Here is a 13,984-nt window from a genome sequence, read left to right on the forward strand (position 1 = left end):
TTCCCACAGTATCCCATTTGATTTTCATGGAAGCAACAGCACTCTTAGTTTTTGCACTCATGTATCATTGATTTATACAATTAAAATATTAAATATAACGTGTTATAATCTAGTTTGGGAATGAACAGTTGACCGAATGGTGAACTTTATGTAACTAGCAGCTTTGTTCTTTGTTACTGTATAGTACAGTATGTATTCTTTTGGGGGGGAGTGGGGCTTGGCTTCTTTAACTTAGCACAATATTTGCAATTCATTCATGGTGTATTTGTCAATAGGTCTTTTCCTTTTTACTGAGTAGTAATCCATTGTATGGATATACCCCCAATTGTTTAGTAATTTATTTGATGAACATATTGATGTTTTCTGTTTGGCACTATTAAAAATAAAGGTGAACATTTGGTTACAAGACTTTGGGTATACATTTTTATTTTTCTTGGTTAAGTACGTAGGTATGGAGTGGCTGGGTTCTGTGGTCAAATGTAAGTTTGACTTTTTAAGAAACTCTCGAACTGTTTTCCAGGGTAGTTGTCCAATTTTACATTCCCACCAGCTGTTCAGGAGAACCATTTTCTCCACATTCTTGTGAAGACTTGGTATGGTCATTCTTTAATTTTAGCCATTTATATAAGTCATGTGTTATCTCCTTGTGCTTTTAATTTTCTTTTCCCTGATGAGTAGGAATTTTGAATATCTCTTCACATTCTTATCTTCTATCTGTATCTCCTTTGGGGAAGTGTCCAAATCTTGTCCGTTCAAAAAAAAAAAAAAATGAGATTGGTTGTTTTCTCTACATACCAGATGCAGAGCTTTTGTTGGTTATATAATTTGCAAATATTACCTCCTCCTCTGTGGCTTTCCTTTTAATTTTTGTGTCTTTTGATTTCAGTGAAGTTGAATGTATTGATTTTTGCTTTTGTAGTTCTTGCTTATGATATATTTAAGAAATAATCCAAACCCAAAGTTACTAGGATCATATTTTTTATAGAAGTTTTATAATTTTAGTTCCTATGTTTAGGTCTATGTTCCATTTTGATTTTGTTTTTCTATGTAGTGTGAAGTGAGAATTCCACGTATTATGAAGTATGTTTTTAAACTTATGGCTATCCAATTGTTCCTGTATCGTTTGTTGAAAAAGTGATCAGCTTTTCCATTGAACTGCCTTGCCAACTTTGTAAAAAATAAATTGATCATGTATGTGTGGTTGTATTTTTGGATTAACTGTTCTGTTTCTTTAATCTCGATGTCTGTCTTTACACCAATACCACAATGTCTTGATTACTGTAACTTGATAATAATTCTTGAGATAAATTACTATAAGTTCTCCAATTCTGATCTTTTAAAAAATTGTTTTAGCTATTCTAGAGCCTTTGCATTTCCATGTAAGTTTTATGATTGTGTTATAACTAATATTTATACCAAGATGCCCGCTAAGATTTTGATTATATATCTATATATAAATTCGAGAGAGAATTGACATCTTAATAATAGTCTTTCAACCATGAACCATGGTATCTCTCTATTTAGGTCTTATTTGATTTTCCTTAGCAATGTTTTATAATGTCTTACTATGTCTTATGTATCTTTTTGAAAATTTATTCATATTTTTATGGTATTTTACATGGTAGTTTTGAAAAATTTAATATGATTGTTATTAGTGTATAGAAATAAATCGTCATGTGTTACTGATTGTTGTATCCTGTAACCTTGCTAAACTCATTAATTCTCCTAGGTCTTTTGTAGATTCCTTAGGAATTTCTGCAGAGCAACTGTGCTTTCTGCAGCAAAAGGCAGTTTTACTTTTTGCTCTTTATGTGCCACTATTTCGTTTTCTTACCTTACCGCACTGGCTAGAGCCTCCAGGACAGTGTTGCATAAAAGTGGTGAGAATGGACACTCTTGCCTTACTACTAATCTTAGGGTAAAAACACCAGTATTTCAATAATGATGTTAGCTATAGACTTTTCAAAGGTCTCCCTTTATCACTGAGGAAATTCTCTTCTATACCTTCTGTGCTGATTTGTTTTGATCACGAATGGATGTTGGATTTTGTCAAATGCTTTCCCTCCATGTGTTTTGTTGTTGTTGTTGTTGTTGTTGTTGTTGTCTTACCGTTTATTTTTGAGAGACAGAGCAAGAGTTGGGGAAGGGCAGAGAAAGAGGGAGACATAGAATATGAAGCAGGCTACACACTTTGATCTGTACAGAGCCGGAGGCAGGGCTTGAACTCACAGGCCCTGAGATCATGATGTGAGCTGAAGTTGGATGCTTAACTGACTGAGCCACCCAGGCGCCCCTCCCTTCATGTATTAAGATGATCATATGGTTTTTCTGTTTAGTTTGTTAATATGATGAATTACATTGACTTCCAAATGTTAAACCAACTTTGAATTCCCACATGGGTAGGATGATTATCCTTTTATGTATTGTACTCACTTAACTAAATGTTAATTTTTGCCTCTGTGTTTGTCTGGGATTTGTTCTATAGTGTTTTGGTGGGGGGGGGGGGATGGGGCATATAATCTTTATTGAGCTTATCCACTGGAGTGGAAATAATGCCTGTATAGAACCAAATGTTTGTTACTGTAACTTCTGCCTCACAATTAAAATCCAAACAGTTGTTTAAAAACAGTCAAGTCAAAAATGCACTACTTCAGTCAGAATCAATAGCTTAAAAAAAAATTTTTTTTTAATCGTTATTTATTTTTGAGGGAGGGAGAAAGAGAGAGAGAGAGAGAGACAGAACACAAGCAGGGGAGGAACAGAGAGGGAGGGAGACACAGAATCCAAAGCAGGCTCCAGGCTCCAGGCTCCAAGCTGTCAGCACAGAGCCCAATGCGGGGCTCAAACTCATGAACAGTGAGATCATGAGCTGAGCTGAAGTCGGACACTCAACCAACTGAGCCACACAGGTGCCCCTCAATAGCTTTTTTTGAAGCCGCAGTTACACTTAAACATGGTTAAGACTTGAATGCAGAGATTTGGTTGGTTGGAAAGCTAATTAAACTTCCAGCTTGACCAAATGGAATTACAAGGCAGAATTGTGTTTTTCACAGAGATACAGTCCCCTGGAATCACCAACACCAGACAGCTGTTAAGAGTATTTAGAGTCTTGAGGGGCGCCTGGGTGGCTCAGTCGGTTGAGTGGCCGACTTTGGCTCAGGTCATGATTTCGCGGTCCGTGAGTTCGAGCCCTGCGTCAGGCTCAGTGCTGACAGCTCAGAGCCTGAAGCCTGTTTCAGATTCTGTGTCTCCCTCTCTCTAACCCTCCCCCGTTCATGCTCTGTCTCTCTCCATCTCAAAAATAAATAAACATTAAAAAAAAAAAAAAAAAAGAGTATTAGAGTCTTGAGATAATAAGGAATCCATGCATCCTTTAAACAGTCTTCTGTTGTCATTTCTTCCCAGAGATTTGTGGATGTGTGGAATGACACCACCACTAGTAATTACAGCCTTGATAAGAGCGTCCAATTCTTCGTCTCCACAAACAGCAAGTTGCAAGTGAGGAGGTGTAATACACTTTACCTTCAAGTCTTTTGATGTATTTCCTGTCAACTCAGGAACCTCTGCGGTGAGGTACAGTAGGATGGCTGTGCTGTGCACCAAGGCAGTCATGCCCACTCGTACAAGACTGGTGGTCCTGGATTACAGGTGTCCATGAATATGGCCCACTGGGAACTGCAAGCTGGCTTTCCATGAGTGGGAAACTGCCTTTGTCTTGGCCTTGGGAGCCTTCCCAGCCTTACCGCCTGCCATTTCAGATTTTGCTAAAGGTCATACAAGCAAGGCGGAGAAGGTACTAGTCAGCCTGTGAGATCCTGCCACCTGGCCCTTCATTGCACTGCCCTTCCAGCTCTGTAGTGTCTTGTAATATCTGTCTCGTTTTGGGTATCACAGTAACGTTGGCTTCACAGAATGAGTTGGGAAGTGTTTTCTCTCTTCAGTTTTCTTTAAGTTTGTGCTGAGTTGGTATTTTTCTTGACTGTTTGGTAGAATTTCCTAGTGAAGCAATCTGGGCCCATTGCTTTATCTTTGGGAAGATGTTTCTTTGTTTTGTGGGAAGGTTTTTAGTCTACAAATTTGACTTCCTTAGTAGATAAAAGGTTATTCAGTTATCTATACTTGAGTGAGCTTTGTTAATTTTTGTTTACCAAGGAATTTGGCCATTTCTTTTAAGTTGTCTTGGCATAGAGTTGTTTATATGTAATATTCCTTTATATTCTATAGTGGCTTATTATTCCAGATATTGATAATTTTGTCTTTTCTTCTTTTGTCATATTAGTTTGGCTACAGATTTGTCAGTTTTTATTGATTTTTTTTTTGTATTTTCTCTTCTCTGTTTTGTTGGTTTCTGCTTTTATTTACTCTTTCTAGTTTCTTAGGACAGAGCTTGTTCATTGATATTAGACCTTCCTTTAAAAAATTTTTTTTAGGTTTGTTTGTTTATTTATTTTGAGAGAGAGAGAGAGAGAGAGAGCGCGCAAGTGATGGGGGGGGCAGAGAGAGAGAGGGAGAGAGAGAATCTCAAGCAGGCTCTGCACTGGCAATGCACAAGCAGGCTCTGCACTGGCAATGCACAGCCCAGTATGGGACTCAATCCCATGAACTGTCAGATCATGACCTGAGCTAAAATCAAGAGTTGGATGCTTAACCACCCAGGCACCCCTGAACCTTCCTTCTTTTTTAATATGGTAAGTTTCCCTGTAAGCATTGCTTTAGCTACATCTTAGAAATTTCAGTATATTTAAGTTTTATTAGGTTCAAAATGCTTTTCTAATTTCCTTTTTGATGTTTTCTTGGATTACTTGAAGCTTGCTGTTTAGTTCAAATATTAGTGCACTTTTCTAATGTCTTTTCTGTTATTTTGTTAATTTAATTCCATTGTAGTCAGAGAACATACTTTGTATGATTTGAATTCCTTCAAATTTATCAAGCCTTGTTTTTAAGACAAAATATGGTCCATCTTATTAAAAGTTCCAGGTGTACTTGAAAAGAATGTGTATCTGCATTCTGGTTGGAGTGTTCTATAAATACCAGTTGGTCAGTTAGTTGATAGTATTGTTCAGGTTTTCTATGTCTTTACTGGTTTTCTATCTACTTGTGCTGTCCATTATTGAGAGCATAATGGTGAAATAACCAGTTGTACCTGTGGATTTGTCTAGTTTTTTTGTGAGTTTTTTATTTGTGTATTTTGAGACTTATAGATGCACAGGGTTTTAAGGTCGTTATGTCTGCATGATAAATTGACCCCTTTATTATAAATTATGGAATAACCTTTTTTCTCTAGCAGTATTCTTTCTTCTGAAATCCATGTTATTAATCTGATTACTCCAGCTTTATTTTGATTTATGTTTACATGATAAATGTTTTTTTTCCATCTTTTTTCTTTTAAGTTATTTGTTTCTTTTATTTAAGGTAGGTTGCTCGTAGGCAGGATATAGTTGAATCTTGCTTTTTTACCCAGTTTGACAATCTTTGCCTTTTCATTGTAGTTTATAAATTATTTGCTCTTAATATGCAAATAGCTTTCATAATTATAAATAAGGATTTATGAATTTGAATTATTTGGTAGATCCCATCAGGTAACCTTGTTCCTAGATTTTTTTTTTAAGTTTACTTATTTATATTGCGAGAGAGAGAGAGAATGAGAATGAATCCCAAGCAGGCTCTTCACTCTCAGTATGGAGCCCAACACAGGGCTTGAACTCATGAACTGTGAGATCATTATATGAGCCAAAATTCAGAGTCAAATGCTTAACTGACTGAGCCACCCAGGTGCCCAAACCTTGTTCCTAAATTTTAATTGTCCTTAAGACCACTTTGTTTTATTTAGATTTATTATTTCCAGTTTACCTTCAGCCACCAAAAAAAAAAAAAAAAGCCCAAAATTGAGAACAAGGTGGGACTTCTTTAGAAATCAAATGATCTCCAAAGATGAGAAATTGTGCTATAGAGAATTCTTCCGTAATATGTTAGTTATATAAGGGTAAAATGGTGAATGATAGGTAGAGGGTCATAAACCAAAATGAACAAAAATATATTAACCAGGTTCCAGTGTTTTTCTAGTATGCTTTGTAATGACTCATATTGGTATAGTCTTTAGGTCACCCAGAATCTTCTATCACATTGGGAGCTTTTTAAAAATACTCATCCCCAGTATTGCCCCAGGCCTATGCCCTGAAATCTATTTTAAGATAACATATATAACTCACCATAGGGTTCTTAGCTCATAGGTTTGGAAACCATGGTGCCGCCATGGTTATTTGACCCCTTTAATCTCTAACTTTTCTGCTTCTTAGCCTTTTCTCACACAATCTTGGTACCATCAGAGGAAAAAGCCCTGAGGATTAGGTATGACAAACCTAGAATATCAAGCCTGGAGGAAACAGGCTTGACATGTATGTAGCTTCAGCTTTGACTATGCTGTGTATAAATTGCCAGGTTAGTAGGGATCAAATCACTTCTTTTTAAAAAATTTTTCTTTCTTAGATTGCTCAGTAAAGAATTCTACCTTCTGTATGGTTTAATTTCGTAATACCATGTTGTTTTCATTAAGCAAATTTATTACCTACTCTCTTGCTGGGTAATGGTCATCACCTTCTTTTTGAGAACGAAAACAGTTTTTTTAAACTTGTGCTTCCTCTCCTTCCACCCCACTTCTCTGCCAAAAAGTCACATTAATTCTACCATGATTTTTTAGTTTCTACAATTTCCTTGGTCTCAGTGTGAACTAGAATGTATTTATTTATGTTTGCCTGATTCAAATAGAATAAGATGACTATAAAATAGGTCAGTTTTGAGTAAGTTGTTTTAAAATACATATTAAAATGACCATTAGTAGTAGTGTGTGGGAAATGTTTGCTTTTCAACAAGATAAAAAATGTTGTACTTGAGAATCTTATCCATATAATACTTGGATTATCTATGTTTCTCATAATTAAAATACAATAAAACACGTGTTAAGATCCAAGTGATTAAATGTTAGTCTTCACTGATGGATACTACTGCTTAGAATTTTCCTGCATCTTTGGTTATCACTGAGAATACCAATCATCGTTGCATTGGGCACGTTGAATCATCAGCTAGTAAGGAATTCTAGTTAACAGGATGCTGGATAATGAGTTTTTGTTATATAAGACCTAAGTAAAGTAGGAGAATTTTGGAAATTGGTGCTTAAAAATTAACTTTTCTAGAATCTTAAAATCTGTAACTGATTTTTAAAGATCTATTAAAAGCATGAATTCATCTAAAAAGCTATAATGTATCCATATCTCAAGGTATGAAACTGTAAGATATAAAAATGAATATCAAAACTTTGTTATTAAAATATAAAAATTAATGACAATGATGATATCTAGTCTATGTGAACTTCAGTTGATATTTAGCAAGCTAAGACTGGAAACCGTTATCTGATCAGAATTTCTTCATCTGTAGTAGAATCCTGCAAAATAAATACCTTTAACATTGGTTCTTGAACTACTGGTTGTATCCAAATCTTATTATTTCAAACTAAAAGGATGGGGGCAGTGAAGGCCAGTCAGAATTAATAAATGTTGCATTTCATTGGGTTTGGTAACAAACAGTTTATTCTCAAGAACATTTAAAATATTTCTCTATATGCCTCCCATAATGATGGTTATAGCATCCTTGAAAGAAGGGACTGCCCAGCCTTAGGAGACCTAATGGTTGGTGGGGAGCAGTGAGGGAGATGGGACATGCACTTAGCCCAGAAGAATCAGTCCCATCAGTTAAAGACTATCTTGACTGGAATACCCATACAACAGGTTTAATTTTTTTTTTTTTTTAAGTTTGTTTATTTTGAGAGAGAGAGCACAGACAGGGGAATGGCAGAGAGAGGGAGAGGATCCCAAGCAGACTCCACGTTGTCAGCGCAGAGCCCTACGTGGGGCTTGAACCCACGAACTGTGAGATCATGACCTGAGCCGAAATCAAGAGTCCAATGGTCAACTGACTGAGCCACCCAGGCACCCCCCCCCCCACCCTACCGCTTACAACTAGTTTATACCGTGAAGTTGAGTAGCGTTATTTTTCACAGATCTAAACTATTTCAAAAACTGCTATAAATTCCAAATTAATGGGAATACCAATGAACTATTTACATAGAAAAAAAGGATATTCTAAAACTGTTTTTTCATAAACCAAAAGAAATACTCTATATAACATGATTTCTCGGTTCCTGGACCATCATACCAGCATCACCTGGGAACTTGATAGAAATGCACTTTTCTTGGGCCCTGAGGATTAGTTAACTGGAGAAGGTAGGATGGCAGGAATCTATATTTTACAGATCCTGCAAGTCATTCTGGTACATGCTCAAATTCAAAACTGCTCCTTTACAGTATGACGTACACCAAGCTGTAGTGAAATAATGGCAAGTTTTCAGCATAACGAATTCTAATTTTCAGACAGCTGTTGCATTAGGTTTTAGTTAATGATCTCCAAACCCAGCTGGAGTTGAATCCAAGTTATTTCCTTATTCTTTTTACTTACTAGTCAATGGAGCACCAGGTGCAGTTGTTGAAGTGTGAAAATAATTCAGCTTTGTAGATAGTATTGACATTTCTTTCTTGATTTTGAAAATGCTTTAGTTTTCCTGCTATGGTATTCAGTAATCAAAGCACATCTATTTTAATGGCAGTTGGACTTACAATAAAATTGGAGGAAACCTCTGAATCTTCCTGCCAGTTTAATATCAAAATTAATATTTTAGCTGGATTACAAAGTTTACATGTAGTTGAGTTCCTCCTATTGTAATTTTCCTCCAGTGTTTACATTTTAGGAACAATTTTTGTCTTCCCTGAATAACTTAACTTTGTACTTTTACATCTTTCATATTACTGCATCTTTATTTTTACTTTTAAAAAGAATGCTAGCAGAGATTTGTTTTAATAAAGTGCATCCTATAGTAATAAGGCCCAAATATATGCTTTCTGAATTACAAAACTCATCAAGTTCCCAGAAGGCATTCCAGAGGCGCCTGGGTGGCTGGGTTGGTTAAGCGGCTGACTCTTGGTTTCAGCTTGGGTCATGATCTCGTGGTTCATGAGTTTGAGCCCCATGCTGGACTCTATTACTGATGGTGTGAAACCTGCTTGGGATTCTGTCTCCCTCTGTCTGCAACTCCTATGCTTGCTCTCTCTCTCTCTCTCTCAAAATAAATCAATAACCATTTTTAAAATTAAAAAAAAAAAAAGTGTTCCAAAGGCATATTAGTAAGATGTGAAGCCAAGGATATAGGTCTTAAAATTGCTTTACCTGTTGAAGTGAGTTAAAATGGGTATTTAAAAGTGGACAGTGTGGTCAGAAACATTTAAGATGTTTATTAGTAGGTAAACAGGTAAACACATGATTTTACACTAATATTCTAAGATTCATTTGGGTTGTATTGCACATATATTTAGGTAGTGTTAGTAAAATAAATCTTTAGATCAAAGGCTGATGGTCTTAAAATTCTGTCTTGATGCTCTTTATTTTTAACTCTACTTTATCCTCATGATCTCATTCACTCCCTTGACATCAGCTGCTGCCTTTATGTTGTGACTCCTAAAGTTCTGTCTTTACTTCAGAAATTTCTCCTGTGAGTTGTATGTCTTCAGCAACCTCCACATTATTGACTAGACGTTCCATAGACACCTATGTCTAAAACTCATAATCCAAGTTTTCTTCACAGTAGCCCTGTGTACATTTATGGAATCAGAGTTAATAATAGTCTGTTTTTCACATGGTCTTGATCCCAGATATTCACACAGGACCTTATTCTCCATTAAAATGTCATTCTGATGTTTCTGGAAATCTTCCAGAGGTGTCTCAAATGTGTTAAGGAAAAAAGTAAAAAAAGGTAGAACCACCCCCCCCCCGTCTCCAAGCATCTGCCCTATCAACTTTTTGTCAACTGAACAACCATCTCCAATCAAGCATCATTGTCTCTGCTGCTTCCCCAAAAGGAAATGTCAGAAAGTAGAGCCCTCATGGTGCCAAGATTGATGCTATGTTCCATACAGAAATAGAGAAAATTCTTGTATCCTTCTCGATCCGTGTCATACTTTATCACTTGTGAATCTGATTCGTGTGCCTTTGTGGGGAGGTGGCTGACTATACAACTATTCATGCTTTCCCTCTCATAGTATGTCTTTATTGCTAGGAAGCAGCTGCCCACCCAAGGCTCAATTTTTTACCACCACCCCTACAGCTAGGGATAGCCATATGACTAGTGTTTGCCAAGATAGTTGGGAAATTACTGTGTTTTCTCCACTCTGTCTTCCCACATCTGCTAACTAGATGCAAAATACTTTGAGTTCTTGGAGAAATGTCAAAGTTACAAGAAGGAAGGAAGCTGACTCCTTGAATCATTGTATAAAAGGCCATCTACCAGTCTGGAACACACATTGGTACTTGAATAAGAACTAAACTTCTGTTATGGTAAATGATTGAAATTTTATGTATTCTAGTACTTATTATTTCCCTAACTAAAATAGTACGCCTCTGTATTACAGAGCCCTTCATTAAACGGCTCCTTGGGGCACCTGGGTAGCTCAGTGGGTTAAGCGTCTGACTCTAGGTTTTGGCTCAGGTCATGATCTCAGGGTTTGTGAGTTTGAGCCCTGCATCTGGCTCTGTGCTGACAGTGCAGAGCCTGCTTGGGATTCTCTCTCTCTCTCTCTCTCTCTCTCTCTCTCTCTCTCTCTCTCTCTCTCTCAAAATAAATAAACTTAAAAAAATAAAAACAGTTCCTTTATCATTGTCCTGTATTTCCTTTCTCCAACCCAAACACTTGGGTATATGGCTGTCCATGGGGCTGGGAGAGAACAGCTGCCACATTACACTTTCTAGTTCAGATCTTTTCTGCTCTTTTGCTTTTTCTATCCTGTCTTCTATACCTGTCAGGCTTGGTAGTATTCTTATATAATAAGCTCGAAATAAAAGCCCTTATGAAATAGACTCTTCAACATACCCCCTACATACTTGATTTGTCAGTTTGAACTTCAGTGTAGATTTCCAAATGTCTTGAATTCCTTTCCTCTTCTACCCCAATTGCTTTTCTTCCTATTCCTAATTTCCAAACTCAGTGAAGGGTACCATCCTCCTCCTCAGTATAGCTTAGAAAAAAAGCCTTAACCTCTTCTGGGTTCCCAGGCTTCATCCGTATTGCAACCGCTTTCCTTTGGGTCTTAATCTCCATTATGTCTTCAGCTGATTAATACTCAACTCCAGGGCTATCACCCTATAAAGTGATGCTTCATAGAACCTTGCATTGTGGAGGGATTGTATGGGCTTTTACTTAAAGCTCTTCAAAAATGTCTCTACGTTGCTTGCAAAGAAGTTCTCAAAGTGTGATCCATGGGTGTCAGGGGTTCTCAAGACCCTTTCAGGGAGTTCACAAAGTAGTCCACAACTATTCCATAATAATTCTGAGATGTTAGTTGCCTTTTTCACTAGTTGCCATTTGTGCTCATGGTACAAAAGCAGTCATGACATCAGATTGTACTATTTAATCTTTGTATTCTTTACCACTTTGATCATAGTTACAAAACAAAGTCGTTTTCATATAACGGTGTCTTTTATAAAGCAGTCAAAACCATTAACCTTATTAAATCCTGACTATTTAGTATATGTATACTTTTAATACTGTGTGACACAAAATGGAAGATATACCAAGCGCTTCTGCGTATCAAAGTACGATGATTGTCTTGAGAAAAAACAATTGTGTTGATTGTTTGAATTGTAAGCTCAACAAGCCATTTTTTCATAGAACACTGTTTTTACTTGAAAGAAAAACCAACAGATAAACTATGTTTATTCAGACTTGGGTAGTTGGCAGACATTTTCTCAGAAACAAACAAAGTGAACTTGTCACTTCAAGGAAAACCAACTGACTGACGGTATTTATTGCTATTATAAAATTTGACAAACTGTGGCTGTCACCACAAATATGACAGCTTACCAATACTTACAGACTTTTCTTATGAGAATGGTGGTGATATAATGAATGTGATTTTTTTTTTGCTAGGGGGCGGGGGATCATATAATTAAATGTGCTAGCATTTGGAGGATCTACATAATGCCATGAGCCAGTATTTTCCAAGTGACAGTACAAGGTAGATCAGTATAACAATGTATGAAAAGTTTAACAATATAGTTTTATATCACATTGCAATTAACCTTTAAGAAATCAACACTTGCTGAGTTTTAATGTAGTGTCAAAGAATATTCCTAAGTGTTTGCAAAAGCTATTAAAATACTCCTTTTTCAACTATGTATATTCATGAGTCTGATTTTCTTCATAGACTCCAATCCAAAGAATATATGTTTACATTTTGAATGGAGAAGCAAGTATGAGAATCCAGTTTTCTTTCATTAAGCCAAACATTTTTTAAAAATGTGCAAAAAATATAAAAACCCTTTACTGATTTTTTGTTTTGGAAAAACACAAAAATATATCATTTATTTCTAACATGTTTTATTGTTATGTGTAAATGAATTAATATTTTAAGTTTTATAATTTTTATTTCTACTAAGATAATGATAGCTACAACCCACATGAACAAAAACTCTGAAGTCCTCAATTTTTAAGCGTATAAAGAAGTTCCAAGATCAGTAGGTTTGAGAACTGCTGACTTAAAAGTTCATATTCCCAACGTGGTGATGAAGATACTATGATCTGGCTTCTGCCCAACTGCCTGTTTTTCCCATATTCTAAGCTTATCAAGAACCACTTTTAGGGTCTAAATGCACCAGGCAGTGTTGTGTGCCTCCAAGCGCTTTTCCATCATCACACCATTTTACATTCCTACTAGCAGGGCATGAAGGCTCCAATTTCTCCACATCTTTGTGAGTTGGTTGGTTTGGTTTAATTATAGCCATCCTAGGGGATGTAAACTGATTTGGATTTGCATTTCCCTAATGACTAATATTGTGTTGAGCATTTTTTCATGTGTTAGTTGATCATTTTGTGTACCTTCTTTGGAGAAATATTAATCAGGGGCTTTGCCCATGTGAGTACTTTCTTCACAATCAGTATGTGTCCATATGAGTAAGTTAACATTTCCCCTTGGATGTATAAGAGAAAGGAAATCTTAAAGTTTGGAGGAAAAAAAAATAGCACTTAGGAGACTTAAAGTTAAAATGAGGGCTTAGATATTATAATGTTTACATATAAAAATTCCTCTTAAACTTTCACTACCAGCTTATTGTTTTTTGGATATGGATAATACTTGTTGATCTTTATCACAATATTGCATAATGAAATATCCAGAAGAAGTAAATCCATAGAGACAACACAGATTAGTAGTTGCCAGGGGATAGTGGAGAGGGAAATGCTTAATGGGTATTGGATTTCCTTGAGGGTGAAGAAAGTGTTTCGGAACTAGATAGATATGATGGTTGCCCCCATTGTGAATGTGCTAAATGCCACTGAATTGTACACTTTGAAATGATTAATTTTGTTATAAGAACTTCACTTTTAAAAATCACCAAAAATAAGCAAGTACTCACAAAATCTTACATGAGTTCATTAATACTAAAAACAAAAGCATTTATAAACTCAACAGTTTTAACAAGCACTTATTGAATGCCTCTAAATGCAGTATCTTTTCCTAGGCCCTGTAGATACATGTTTTACATATACATTATGCTTGTGCATTAATTATACATTAATTCTTAACATTAATGAAAATACATTACAAAAATCAAATTTTCTTTCCAAACTTAATCTCACTGATGAACTGCCACTAAAAATATATTGGTTAATGCTCTTGAGATGATTAGGTAAGAAAATTAAAGTAGCTATTAAATATCCCATCAGTCCGATAACCACCAATATAATTCTTTTTGTTGTTAGGTTACTAAATTAAAGGAATATGAGTTATATTTTACTTAATGTACTTGCCAAACTTGATTATAGGTTTTACAGTTATTGCACAAATTAAAAAATGTGCAATTCTTTTTTTTTTTTTTAATTTTTACATTT

At 35.8% G+C, this 13,984-nt stretch overlaps 1 protein-coding gene and 1 pseudogene across 7 annotated transcripts in view; one reads left to right on the plus strand and one right to left on the minus strand.

Annotated features, from left to right (window-relative positions):
* The window catches only part of HS2ST1 (heparan sulfate 2-O-sulfotransferase 1), a 169,476-nt gene that overhangs the window by 113,861 nt on the left and 41,631 nt on the right, over positions 1–13,984 (plus strand). Inside the window, exon 1 of one of the 7 annotated variants that reach the window (XM_042952524.1) lies at positions 3,570–3,648. The exons of the other annotated variants lie outside the window; for them this stretch is intronic. The gene's annotated coding sequence lies outside the window, so the exon portion shown is untranslated. Of the gene's footprint in view, positions 1–3,569; positions 3,649–13,984 lie in introns of those variants that run through there. 7 annotated transcript variants of the gene reach the window in all.
* LOC122227793 lies at positions 3,374–3,813 on the minus strand (annotated as a pseudogene).

Source organism: Panthera leo, chromosome C1 (assembly GCF_018350215.1).
Source record: "Panthera leo isolate Ple1 chromosome C1, P.leo_Ple1_pat1.1, whole genome shotgun sequence".
Lineage (NCBI taxonomy): Eukaryota > Metazoa > Chordata > Mammalia > Carnivora > Felidae > Panthera > Panthera leo.